Source organism: Syngnathus scovelli, chromosome 8 (assembly GCF_024217435.2).
Source record: "Syngnathus scovelli strain Florida chromosome 8, RoL_Ssco_1.2, whole genome shotgun sequence".
Taxonomy (NCBI): Eukaryota; Metazoa; Chordata; class Actinopteri; order Syngnathiformes; family Syngnathidae; genus Syngnathus; species Syngnathus scovelli.
The window spans coordinates 910119-925143 of NC_090854.1; positions in this window are offsets into that span (position 1 = coordinate 910119).

Below are 15025 nucleotides of genomic sequence, written 5' to 3' on the forward strand. Positions count from 1 at the left end.
ACTTGTTGCGAATGTCCTCTATGGGGATCTTCATGCACTTTGTAACGGTTTCGGGTGCCGTGATGGTGGGAGAACTGCCCGTTAGCTTCTTGCACAGCTCTGCGTGGGTGTACGGGCGCCCGGTATCTTCATTTCTCACATCGATGTTACGTTCTTTGCACATGGCGACCACTTGTCTCATAGACACTCACGCATACTTGGAATACTTTGGACGCTGCTGCTGCTGCTGCTGCTGCTGCTGCTGCTGCTGCTGCTGCTGCTGCTGCTGCTGCTGCTGCTCTTGCTGCTGCTGCTGCTGCTGCTGCTGCTGGCCACCGCGGGCCGATGCGAGGCTGATGTAACGGTACTGGTCTGCGGTGAGCCCGACCCAACCGGTTTGACACCGGACTGTACAAATGCACAATCACACTGATGAACAACCAGACGTACTCAGCCCAGCTGGCTATCCGTATCATAGACAGGGACATTAAGTACATGCTCACTAACGAGTAACGTCTATGTGCACCTCAACAGTACCCAGCTTGTACGTTGCCACGAACTTGATTAGGTCACCTACGTACATTCGCACACCCTCTTGGCCAATTTTAGGATGCGGTCGGAGGATACCTCAGCGTGGTACTCGGGGCGCTTGTGGCCGTACCAAAGCGGTACGTCTTTGTCTTGAAGCCCTCAATACACATGGACATGCTAACCTGCTTCTCCAGCACAGCGTCAATAGTCATAGTGCCCGGCTTGAAACCCCGGCACATGGCGGAAAAGTCGGCAGTGGGTAGAATGAAGCAGCCGTGGTACCGAACGTCACGAGGGCGCTCAAACTCCGGGGCATACGTCTCCACGGCCGTGATAAAGGTGACACTGCTACCACCCTGCGCGCCCACCTGCACCTCAAATTGCATGGGCTCCGCTCCATGAAGCTTGAAACAAACGCGTGAACCCTTACGCACTGTCTTAAAGTCACGTGCTGTGTGCTGCCCCAGGCCCACGTAGAGCGCGTCAGTGGGCGCGTCGTACTTGTACGTATCGAAGCCCTCGGCGTGTAGATTGGCCGAGATGTCAAAGTCAAAGTCAAAGTCAGCTTTATTGTCAATTTCTCCACATGCCAAAGACACACAAAGAAACCGAAATTTCGTTCCCCCCTATCCCACGGTGACAAGACATGGCTCACAACAGACAAACAAGTAAACAAGTATAACAAAAGTGTGCTGAATAAATAATGAATAAATAACACAACAATAAATAAATAAATAAATAAGAGGAGCAGAAAAAAAGGAGCAAGTGCGCGTACAGCAGACATTCCCGAAAATAGCGCAACAGTGCCGCACGCTACGCAGAAGGGGGTAGCGAGTGGGGGGGGAGTGGACTTCAGCGGGCAAGTGCTGTTCTGGGCGTCGAAGCGAGCAAAGAAGCGGTTCAGATCGTTCAGCAGACGGACGTCGCCCTCACAGCTCCTCGGCGCGGGCTTGTAGTCCGTGATGGTCTGAATGCCCCGCCAAAGGCTACGTGTGTCCTTGCTGTCCTTGAAGTGGGTGGAGACCTTGCACGAGAACGCCTTCTTCGCTTCTTTGATGCCTCGGGACAGGTCGGCCCTCGCTGTCCTCAAGCCAGCCTCATCCCCCGCGCTGAAAGCCTTGTCCCTGGCCCTCAACAGTCTGAGGACAGCCCCCGTCAGCCACGGCTTCCAGTTCGCACGAGTGACGACGGATTTCGAGCAAGTCACATCATCGATGCACTTCGTGATGTAAGAGGTAATAGAGTCAGTATACTCCTCTATGTCCGTCCAATCGTTGTAGGTGGCTGCCTGCTTAAACAAGTCCCAGTCAGTGGTGTCGAAGCAGTCACGAAGTGCATCGGAGGCACCCTCTGGCCACACTCGAACCTGCCTCCGAATCGGCCTGGATGCCTTTACCAATTGTCTGTATGCGGGCAAAAGCAAAACGGTGAGATATTCAGAAAGCCCCAGATGGGGAAGGGGGGTGGCTTTGAAAGCTCCCTTTTGCGCCGAGTAGACTAGGTCCAGGAAGCTGTCTCCACGTGTCGGAAAGGGAACATGCTGGTGAAGCCTCGGGAAAACAGACTTCAGGTTGGCATGATTGAAGTCTCCAGCGAAGATGGTGAAACCGTCAGGGTGCGCTGTTTGCTGTTCACTGACAGCCTGGTACAGTTCACCAAGCGCCGCGATCCTGTCTCCTTCGATGTTGGAAGGCGGGATGTATACCGCGACTAGCAGAATCGCGGTAAATTCCCTCGGCAGATAAAAAGGACGGCACTTAATGATCACAAACTCCACAAGCGGCGAGCAGTGCTTACATACCACCACAGAGTCCCGGCACCATTCTTCTCGGATGTAGACGCATATTCCACCTCCACGCAACTTTCCCCCTCGTACAATGGCACGGTCCGCCCGATAGCACGCTAGCCGCTCCAGATGCACTGCAGAGTCCGGAATGTTGTCACTCAACCAGGTCTCGGTGAACACGAGCACACAGCAGTTCCGCACCGTCCGGTTCGTAGACCTCAGCAGGCGAACGTAATCCATTTTGTTGTCCAGCGATCAAACATTCGCCAGAAGAATGGAGGGCACCGCCGGTCGCGCTGGGTTGGCCGCCAGCCTGGCCCGGACGTCGTTCATGACGTGCACAAACCGCATACCCGTTTCCGAGATACGAAAGTACACTGTGTCGGTGTTGGCGTACAACAGTTCGATCAGGGATTTGATTCTGTTGGGGTGAGTGCTCTCTGCATAAAACAGCATTTTTTAAAGGCATGGAGTTGTGCGTTATACCCAAGGCAAGGCACATGTGTGCCAAGTGCCGCAACGTACTCCAGCGGCCCATACAACTGGGATGCGGACATCGCGTGTGTGAAGAGTGCATGGACGAGGCCATGTGTCCTACGTGCGGTTGTGCAGTGGAGGAGCAGTTTCCCAACATAGCTATGGGCATGGAGGTCACAGCCATGCCGGCTAAATGCAAGCACAGCGGGTGTGACTGGGTCGGCACAGTGGACGACTACCACCGGGACCATGAGAACCGGTGCAATCACGAACTCATATCGTGCTCGCACTGCAACGCCGCCGCGGTCAAGAGAGCGCACTGGTGCGTTAACCGGGAGTCTATGGTGGAGGCTCAGAGGCTGACAGGCCTGTTGTTGCCCTTCCTGTCCGAAGAAGTGCAGAAGCTAAAGGGCCTGCTCGAAGACCAGATGGCCGTTAACAGATCCCTGGCCACACACCTGTGCGAACTTCAGGCCACTGTGTACTCAGGCACCATGGTGTGGATCGTGGAAGACCTTGACACGCGCAGGAGGCTGGGGCCTGAGCACATAACGTTGCACCCGTTCTACTCCAGTCGCATGGGCTACAAGATGTGCCTGCGCTTGTACCCGAACGGCGAAGGGCCTGGCAACGGCACGCACATATCCCTCTTTCTCGTCATGCTCCAGGGGCCCTATGACACGCTGCTGATATGGCCATGCCGATTGAGGGTCTGGTTTGAAGTACTGGGCAACGGAGGGGTGCTTCTCGGAGCGACCTCATTTACACCCAGCCCCAATGACCAGGCGGTCCAGAGGCCCACGGGCCACTCCAACACACCCATCGGATGCGCACGTATGTGCCCCCTTAATTCCCGGTACCTCGTCGGAGGCCGCCTGTACATCAGGGTGACCACCGAATAACGTTTGATTCCTAATAAAAGGCACCTGTTTGGTTGGTTATGTGTCATAAAACAATGTCTTTGAGTGTGTTTCTGGCTCCCGATAGACAGCAGTTTGGTGACTCCGGGGGCAGTACCCATGTACTCCTCACCGGTGGGGCATACATAATAGATGACCACAAGGTGTCGGAGCTGTGGCACTTTCTAGAGCGCACTAGCGAACCCATACACTGGGCAGAATGCAGGCCCCACGATACAATGCTCACTATAGATGTGGACCTCAGAGCGTCCGAAACAGAAGAACACCTATACACGCTAGACTCCCATGTTATGCCTGTGCATAGAGAGGTTGTGCACTTGCTCGGGCAATGCGTGATGGGGGGCATCAGGTCCGAGGACTGCTCGTTTGTGCTGCTGGAGAAACTGGACCACGCCGGGGAGGTGGCCCGACCGATCCGGTGTGACTCACAGGGCAACGTGAAGCAGGGGTTCCACATGCAGTACACAAAGATATTTGCCGACACACACGCTCTAACCGAATACATAATAAAGCCCCTGGCTACAAAGTTTCCTGACGTAGACACCCTCAGCTGTAGCAATGCTTGGTTGCTGTACGGTGCGTGCAAGCCCAACGGCACGGCGTACACCGTTACAGGCCAGTATGAGGCCAACGGGTGACCCGTCGAGGGAGCGCCATGGGATGGCTACCGCTTCCCGAGCTCGGGCAACCTGGCCGTCGGCCCTGACGAGGCGCCCGTTACGCTGTTGGGCAAGATGCTGTCGGTCGTGCCGTACGGTCGCTTCAGGTACAAGCGTAGGCTCGTGTGCACCGTGTCCCAAGCCCCGCAGCAGCAACAGCGGCTCTTGCAGCAGCCCATGGAAATAGAGACGCCCGCCCCTCAGGACAGAACGAGGTTTACGGACATCGAGCGTTTGGTGAATATGCTGCCCGAGCGCGCGGCTGAAGACCGTAACGTGTGGCTCAAGGTAGGCTTCTGCCTCCACCAGCTCACTGAGGGCAGCCAGGACGGCCTGCGGCTGTGGATGTCCTTCAGCGCTAGATGTGCTCGAAAGTTTGATGCGGGTACGTGCCATGACATGTGGGAGCGTCAGATGAGGCCCAATATGTACACAATAGGCACACTGCGGTACCTGGCCAAGCAGTACAGTTCCCAGGAGTACGACGAGTGGACGCACCAGAGATGGATGGCCACCGACAGGCTCAAGCTGACACACGTGGGGCTGGCAAATATCATGTACAGTGCTCTGGCCACACACTATGTGTGTGCCAACATCAAAACCGAAGTGTGGTACAAGTTCCAGGGCTCTGTGTGGAACGAAAAGGGTATGAACGTGGTGCGTAGCCTAATATCGTCTGAGACAGGCCCCATACACACGGTGCTTAACAAGTACCTGTCCATGGTGGCGGCTGAGTTGGTGCCGCAGCCCGACGAGGGGTACCTCAAAGCGCTTCACCGCACCACTGCACAGCTGGGTTCGTCACCGTTCAAGTCGAGCGTGATGCGCGAGTGCGCTGAACTGTTTTACGTCGAAGCGCCTCAACACAAATCCCAACATCATAGCCTTCTGTAACGGCGTGTTTGACTTCAAGAACAGGGTGTTCAGGCAGGGTGAACCCGAGGACATGCTGTCGCACACCCTGCCCGTGCCTTACACTCAAGTGGGATACGGTCGGTACGTGGACGAGATCCTGGCCGCGGCCACCCTGGACCCCACCACCAACACGTACAACGTGTGCGAGCTACTGGATGCTATAGTCGATGTGGCCAATACCATGACAGTTAATGTTAGGTTCAAAATCAGCAAAAGGATCAGCAGACAAAACCAGTGAGGCAGAATATTGAGTCTTTTCTCGCGGGGAGTGCATTCAGACTTACAGCAATCCGACTACACTAAAAATCTGTTTTACACTCCTCGCTCTTTTTATTTGGAATGCCCTACCCACAGTGTGAGACGATTAGCCCTTAAGGGGGGGCTTCGTCTCGTAAGAAAAGAAACAAAAAGTAACGCACAAATTGTTGCGTGCAGATATGGCTATATCAGCAAAACAGTTTAAGCGATATTCCGAGAGATAAAAAGAGAAAGTGACATTCTTTAAGGAAGATCAGAAGGTTCATGACGCATTGTTTGACGTGTTGTTTTCACGATCTGTTCTGGTGGACGCTGAGCTGTCAGCAGCATCTTGTTTGACACAACCGTCATCTCGCCCCTGACCCAGCCGTAATCCTTCTGTTCTGTTGTACAAGATAAGAATAAGAAAGGCAAAGCAGCAAGCATACTGAACAGTAATATTGTGAATAAGTACTCATTAGAGAACGCATGATAACATATATATATACAATTTTTCTAACAATTCCCCCCTGTTTATCATAAGTTCTCGGGGACTAACTTATCACCCATATGGCCACTTCAAAAGATTTTCAGCCAAGAGATCACATTTCGCAAGAACTAACTTACACTTGGGAGGAAATTGAGTCTTAATCATCAAAGCCAGAGTCACGAAACAAATCGGACAGGTTTACCACAATGGATTCGCTGACAGAGTCGTCACTAGAGAAAGAACTCCCGTCGATCGAAAGGTCATCCCTTTGGAGTAACGGAAAAGTCTCAGCTGGTGGAGAGATAGCAGTTGTAATTAGCTTAATAATTAAGGATCGGAGACAAGGAATGCAGCAACATCCACACAGGGTCAAAATGGCAGAGAAAACGGCAATGGAGACCAGGACCGAGGAAACCAGGGTGCGGTACTTTCCGAACACATTCAACCAGTCGGTCCAAACCTCTGTGTTCACCCCACTGTGTTCCTTCATCCTCCCATTCAAGGTCCTCAGACCCTCAAAGGCCCGGGACAGGCTTCCGCCGGCTGCAGTATTATTTGGAATAAATGTGCAACATTGCTCACCAAACATGGCGCAGACACCGCCCTCTTTTGAGAGTAGCATGTCAAGGGCCATTCGATTCTGGAAAGCCATGAGGGAAGTAGCGGCCAGTTGGGAGTGGACCGCCTTGAAACTCGCCTCGGTCCAGTTTCCAAGCCTCTGCACGTTGTAGTGGATGTAGTTAATCCTGTCAACATTTTTGTTAAGAGTACACCACCAACACAGGGCGGATTCAAAACCAGCTGCTATCTGATTCACCAGCTTATACTCATCCGGTACTCCTCTAGGAACACCAATGGCGTCTATGTAAGTTGGATTAACTGCGCCCTGCCATTCGGCGTTTCGCTTCGTTCTCGGCCAGTATTCGGGCACTACGGACTTAGCAAAAGATGTTAGATCATAAGACATTGGTATCAAATGAACAGGAAACAATAGGCCTACCAAAGCGCAAATTCCAGAGCTGTTTAAAGGCAACCTATCATAAAGTTTTTTACTATTACACCAAAACCAAATATCACTACGAGCAATGGGCAAAAAGGGGCAGTGACATTGGTCATGGACCCACACCATGGAGTAGGTAGGGCGCCGAGCTTCTCACCGGTACCAGGTAATCTAATGCATGTAAAATTACCCTTATCTACATCGGACGAAAAAAGGGGTTTATATTTTGTCATAGAGGCAACAGGGTAAACCTTATCCCATTTAAAACAATCATGAGTGGGTGAAATGGATGAGTTTAACATTAAAACAACAGCACACTTAGGAACTATATTTGCAAGTATTTTCAAAAGAGGTCTTGGACCCATACATGCAATGCAACTGGTGTTAGCCATTTTTGCGGCTTGCTCAGCCATAAGAAGCCAGTTGTTGATTTGACCGCTTATTCCTGTGGAAGCTACAAAATAGCCTTTTCATAGGTAAAATAATAGAAGAAGATGTATTAGGAGCCACAGTAAACATTAATGAGTTATTGTAAGTCCAAGACAAAAGCCATGGTGCGCAAGTTGGAACGCGGACGGTTTCTGGTGTACAAACAACATGATCAAAAGGGGATTTTGTGTTGCCCTTATGTCTAGCAATTTTTCCCCATGAGCCATATTGATTAGAATCAGCGTTGGTAGTTGCCCGAGAGAAGAATGTTCGAGGCTCATGGTACTCCATCCCTCCAAATAAAATAACCCCCGAAAAAAAATACAATGGTAACACAAACCAGCAAAAGCAACCAAAAACACATGGCAGACTTTGCACAGGCCACAGCCGGATTAAAGTACTCACCAAATGGCTCTCTAATGCTCATGTTTTTGGATCTCCTCAGAGTCAACACCCTGAGCTTCGGGTTGGTGTCTTGGAAATTGGCTTCTGCTAGCTTTCGTGTCAACCCTGGATCTTGGCACCAGGATCAGGCACTATTACCAGACTTTGCTCACCTTCCGTACTTAGGTTGGGTCTGCGGAGATCACCTTTTTACAATAAGATAAATGCAGAAAACAAATAAATGCAGAAAAAAAACAATATTTTTCCCTTCACATTTATGTAATTGGATATAAACAATATGTATTGTCTGAAGCGGATACAATGGAGTCGGGAACTTTCCTCTCTGAGGTCTTAAATTGCCTCGTGAAAAAGCTGCAAAACCGTATGTCGTATAAATAGCTTCAACTTGTTTCACCATACCCCCCGTCGAGACATGGGTGACCCCATGACTCGAAATAGCAGCCCATTTGAACAAGTTACGAGGCAAGACAGGTTTGCCCAAAGGTCACACAAAAAGACCATCAGTGTTTTTAGTTGCACCCCGTTTTTTCCAAGAGAGTCGTTCCTGGGAGGGGCTCTGAGACTGCATGTCAAGCAACACATCAGGGGAGATGTGTGACATCGAATCATGATCAGTGAGAGACGAGAGGACATGGAGCAGGCCTTCTGCAGCGGCCTTAGCGGATTTGTCAGCAAAAGCATTACCAAGAGAAACAGGATCAGATCTTGCAGTGTGAGCAGCACATTTGCAAACCGCCACCTTTAAAGGTAGCTGGACAGCGTCCAAAAGTTGAGTTAGTAATGTGGAATGGGTGACGGGCTTCCCTGTAGAAGTTATCATGCCACGGTTGCTCCACTGCTGAGCAAAAACGTGCACTGTAGCAAAACCATACTGACTATCAGTCCAGATAGTGACGGACTTGTTTGCAAACAATTTGCAGGCCCCAGTCAAAGCAATGAGCTCAGCGGCCTGTGCTGACATATAGGATGGCAGTTTAGCAGCCTCCAAGACTTCGTCGGCAGTAACAATGGCATACCCAGTAAGGGTCACACCAGATTCATTTTCTTAGAAGACCCATCAACAAAACCCACATGACCATCTGGCAGAGGCGTATCTTCCAAATCAGGCCGAGCCTTTGCAATCTGTTGGGCAGCATCGACACAATCATGGAATCCGCCGTCGTCAGGAAGGGGAATGAGAGTGGCAGGATTGAGAGCAGCTGAGACAGCAACGTAGCCATGCAAGAAAGATGACATGCAGGCGACAGAAAAGTCACTCACTCACTCACTCACTCACTCACTCACTCACTCACTCACTCACTCACTCACTCACTCACTCACTCACTCACTCACTCACTCACTCACTCACTCACTCACTCACTCACTCACTCACTCACTCACTCACTCACTCACTCAATCTGACAATCAATTAATCAATCAATCAATCACACAGGTGTTAACTAATTTGTAATTATATTGCAAGCAATTCCTAATCCTACTTTACCTTTGTATAAGGCACAGGTGTCAAATTGTGCTTCATATTCATGTCATTACTCGAATTGCAAATTATCTTCCCTCTTAATAATGTTGTAAGTTTAAATATTAGACCAGTTTGTATTTGTCTGATTTGAAAGCGAGTTACTCGTCAGCTTGTTTTGCAACTCCCACAATATGAGGCGCTCACACATCTACTCGGGTATGACAGTCATACCGGCCCTCCAAAAGAAGCCATGACTACACCGCGGCCCTTGAACAAATGAGTTTGACACCCCTGGCACAAGGGATAGCCTTCTCATTGATCAATCGTGTATCTTAAATCATGCTTTTCCTCCTTTGAAGCGACTATGTACTTCAAACCCAAACGGCACCATTTTATAGGGAAAAATTTGTCTAATTTAGTCGTTGTCGACATAATACTGGTCGCAAATTTTCATGTACTTCAAACCCAAACGGCACCATTTTATAGGGAAAAATTTGTCGAATTTATTCGTTGTCGACATAATACTGGTCGCAAATTTGCATGTAGAGCATTTTTCAGTTGTTGATCATAGACATCAGTTGAACACTCTTTCTGGTCTGTGTCTAAAGTCTTCAAACAACTTATCTTGTTTTTGTTTAGTTCGGCCAATGTCTGTGTAATTTGCTCTACGTTGGAATTTTATTTTTATCCTGCCCAATAGTTGGTCAATTTGTATTTGTAATGGCACCCTGTTATATTCCAATGGACGGCCCTGGAGATCAAAAGGACTCCAGGCGCCTTTAACGCTTGCCCAATGTTTGGTTAAGGATACCATGAAAACCTGTTGTACTTCATCACCTCTCAAATTATAGGAAGCAATGAGTTGTTTAATTTGGAGTACAAAGACGGAAAGGATGGTTCGCTTTGCCGTGCCACAACATCTGTCTTTGTAATTTGATAATTTTTCTCATCTTCATTCATCACATTCTTAGCTGCGATTCTTAAGCGAGCTCACGCTGACACTGTGTCATCATCTTCCTGTCTGTGCAACAGCAAGTTCTTTTTTATCTTTTCTTCGTCTTCCTTATCTTTCAATTTTCCTCTCATCTGGGAAAATGAGAATGTAAATTTGCTTTTTAATTTTTAATTTTAAGTCTTGCAAAATTGCTATATCCTTACTGCACCGAGATAAACTGTTAAACATATCTTTAAACAAAAACAATCTACGCTCCTGCAGAGACTCTTCAAAATGGGACCCAAATGGCAGATTACAAATCAAACCTCCTCCTTCACTCTCACATTTTTTGATAGAACAGTCTACTTAGCTAGACACCGTCATATCATACTAAATAATGGCCTGGAAATTAAATATAATGTTGTTGCTGTGGTCCCTCAAAACATGTGACTAGAATTTGGACAATTACTAACCCCCATCAATCGACAAATTATCTCCTCACTAAAGTCCCAGCCTGTTAACCTATCTGCATCAAGAAGACATTTGCAATGCAGGGGATAAGAGAATAACAAGGAACACCTTAACAATAAACAAAATAAACCCAAACCACAATCAAAACCAAATAAACTAGGCCCATGACCTATGTAGACCAACAACGTGCAGAGAGGGGGTCAGTACTCCAAATATTTCCCCATTAAAATTTAAGCCTTTTTGTGTAGAGCACCATTGATTTCTAATCATTGACCTAATTTTATCCTTAATTCAATCCCAATCACGAATGCCCACTACTTAATACTTGGTGTTCTTTTGATAAAAAGTGCCCCCCTTGCAATGTTGTTTTTCACTCTAAGTGATCCAAATCTTTGACTTGTCCTTACATGTGTCCTTGTATAGTCTAGAATTTGGACAATTACTAACCCCCATCAATTGATAAATTATCTCCTCACTAAAGTCCTAGCCTGTTAACCTATCTGCATCAAGAAGACATTTGCAATGTAGGGGATTAGAGAATAATAATAACACCATTGATTTCTAATCATTAATCTAATTTTATCCAGTTCTACAATGTATGTTTTCTCTTACGCTCACATTTTTATAAGGGTTGGGCACTCTCCTCGTCGGATGAGTTTCTGCCCACAACCGTCATATTATTCTATAATTTCTAATTTTTACATTTAACAATGCAAATCTGATAAACCATTGTCTAGCACACCGTTTTCGTGCACCAATTTAGCGCAATTCCAACCTTTATAACGAACTGATACACAAAGACAAACATACACAGAAACAAACACACGGGCCCACAACATAGACATGACAATCTTCCCAGCTGATAACAAGGGTGGGGGGAGCAACTGAAGTGCGGAGAGCCTCGCCACCGCCACGTCGCATAATGCAACCACCTCTGTCCAAAATATGCATTTGTCAAGATATTTTATATTTTCGGTGTCGACCCCTTGCATTTTAATTCATGTCGGGGTAGCGGCTTTTGTTTGCTCGTTGATTTTCCCATGGTTTATTTCTCTAAATTTCGGAGTTGGCAATTCGAATGGCACCTACAGTGTCCGAAAGCCAATTTAATTCACAGGACAGTGGTAAAATATTCAGTGGTAAGTCTCCTTTCCTCTGCTTCCACACAAAGCCACTGTCTACAATCCTGTTTTATATAAAGGAGAGCTCAAATGAGATCACTCTCAGTCAAACCATACACACACACACACACAATGCACACTCTTATCGTCTCACAGGCAAGCAGGGGAGTCCGCCCTCCCGTGGATTTTAACAAACTCTTTAACCTTCCTATTGTGTAATAAAAAACTTATTTTTGCCTTATTCTTAAAGTAGATATAAAACCTATCTGTCATGGATAAAGAAGCCAAACCAGCTAAACAAGAGTTAAGAAAAACACCACAGATGGCAGCAGAAAGCTAACACATTAGGAAGGTTAAGTTAGGAGGCCCCACGACACCTCAGCGGAATTTAACTGCTCCAAATTACCTGTACTTCTTTAGAAAACAGATGGGTCCGCTCTCCCATGGAATTTAACTGACTTATCAGTCAGGGGACTCCGTCATCCCAGCGGAATTTACTGTTTCTAATTGCATTTGATAGGGTCTAGAATTGTCAAGGTTTTAAGTGACCTCTTGTCACTGCACTTTCATTACTTTCAACAGAATCAAGATTCGTACTCACAGTCTGCTGGGCCTTCTCCTCGGATGATCTCGTCAACCACTCCGGCATCCAGCTGACTGATCGAGTCAGCCCCGTGAAAAGGGTTTCCTCTATATGCCTTGGCCAAGGACTTGTCCTGGGTCGAAAAGTCAGCTGGAATCCCGAAATAGGTCTATTGAGACCCCGGAACAAGCCCCCAAAAATCTGTTAGGTTCAAAATCAGCAAAAGGATCAGCAGACAAAACCAGTGAGGCAGAATATTGAGTCTTTTCTCGCGAGGAGTGCATTCAGACTTACAGCAATCCGACTACACAAAAAATCTGTTTTACACTCCTCGCTCTTTTTATTTGGAATGCCCTACCCACAGTGTGAGACGATTAGCCCTTAAGGGGGGGGGGAAAGAGATTGTGGCTTCGTCTCGTAAGAAAAGAAACAAAAAGTAACGCACAAATTGTTGCGTGCAGATATGGCTATATCAGCAAAACAGTTTAAGCGATATTCCGAGAGATAAAAAGAGAATCTCTTTAAGGAAGATCAGAAGGTTCATGACGCATTGTTTGACGTGTTGTTTTCACGATCTGTTCTGGTGGACGCTGAGCTGTCAGCAGCATCTTGTTTGACACAACCGTCATCTCGCCCCTGACCCAGCCGTAATCCTTCTGTTCTGTTGTACAAGATAAGAATAAGCAAGGCAAAGCAGCAAGCATACTGAACAGTAATATTGTGAATAAGTACTCATTAGAGAACGCATGATAACATATATATACAATTTTTCTAACAGTTAAGCAGCCACTGTATGAGGTCATAAGGTTCTACAACACCACGTTCCCTGATATGAAGGTGCGTGAATATTTCCTCAGACAGGTGTGCCAAGTGTTTGTTGGTGGCAACCATGACAAAGTGTGCCTATTCTGGACGGGCAGCGGAAACAACGGCAAAACAGTCACGCAGACGCTATTCGAGAAAATGCTAGGAAGTTTTGCAGTCAAGTTGAGCACCACAGTGCTCACGGGCCGCAAGCCATGCGTCACGAGCACAAACCCTGAACTGGCGCGACTAAGGAGCGGTGTGCGTTGGGCCGTCATGGAGGAGCCCAACAACGACGAGACCATACACCCGGGCCCCCTCAAGAGCATGACAGGCAATGACACGTTCTTCGCCCGCGACCTGTGGTGCTCAGGCAAAGAGACAACCGAAATCGTGCCCATGTTCAAGCTGCACTGCATCTGCAACACACTGCCTGACATTAAGATGGCCAATATGGCCACATGGAACAGAGTGCGCGTGGTTCCATTTGAGGCCGTGTTTGTGAGTGGCGAACGGCTGGAAGAGGTGCGCCGCGAGGTGCCCATAGAGCAGCGTGACTATGTCCAGGTTATGGACAAGCATTTTGTGGACAAGATCCCCCTGCTGACTGCGCCCATGGCGTGGCTGCTGGTACAGATCTGGGGTGTGCTACAGGGCGAGCCTGCCGATGCGTATAAAACGCCCTGCAAGGTGTTGCAGGTGACCAAGGACTACGAGGAATCCAATAACTACGTACGCACGTTTGCCGACACCATGATAATCAGGGAGCCCGGGGCGTCCGTGACTGACTTAGACCTGTACCGAGAGTTTAAGACCTACATGACCACATACGGCATGGCCATGACTGTGGGCTACTCCATAGTTAAAGTCATCAAAGACATTACCTTGTACCTGAAGTGCCGGTACGATAAAAGGAGTGGTCGGCTCCTGGACGTGACCATACGAGACATGGCCAGAGGCTAAAGATTCGAATTACAATGTTTAACAACATGCCTTGTACAATCATGCGCATTATGGACAAGATCACCTTGCTGACTACACTGATGCTGCTTGTGCCCAGCTCGGTGTGTTACAACCACACAGAGGGGATGCCAATTGTCCACGGCCATGTCGTGTGCATGTGCGTCTACATTGAAATGTGTGGAGCGACTGTGTGGTGGCCTCTGGGCCACCACACATGCATGCAGTCCGGTATCGTTCACTCATATCAGGTGTACGCCATGTGGCCTGTGATGGTGAGCTGTGTTCTAGGAGTGACTGCCTGTGCGGCCGGGATCCTGGCGTACGTCTACTGCTGCCGTCCACCGTTACCGGGTGCGTTGCGTGATTACGAGTTTGATTATGAGTCTGACGAGTCTCTTGGTTAACATCCTTAATGAGAAAAATATGTTGTGTTATCCTGTATGAATAAATATGTAAACCACATGTTTGACACTGTGACATCTTTTCCCACATGCTAGAACAAGGACACAACATAGTCACTGTAATATATTTATTGAACATCCATCCATCCATCCATCTTCTTCCGCTTATCCGGGGTCGGGTCGCGGGGGCAACAGCTTCAGGAGGGACTCCCAGACTTCCCTCTCCTCAGCCACTTCATCCAGCTCATCCCGGGGGATCCCAAGGCGTTCCCAGGCCAGCTGAGAGACATAGTCTCTCCAGCGCGTCCTGGGTTGTCCCCGGGGTCTCCTACCGGTGGGACATGTATTTATTGAACATTGCAACAATATTTGTTACGGTTTTTGGGTGTGAGAACAATCTGGGGCATGCCACACAGGGACTCATCTATGGTGATGTCATGTTTATTCAGCCAGTCAAGCCA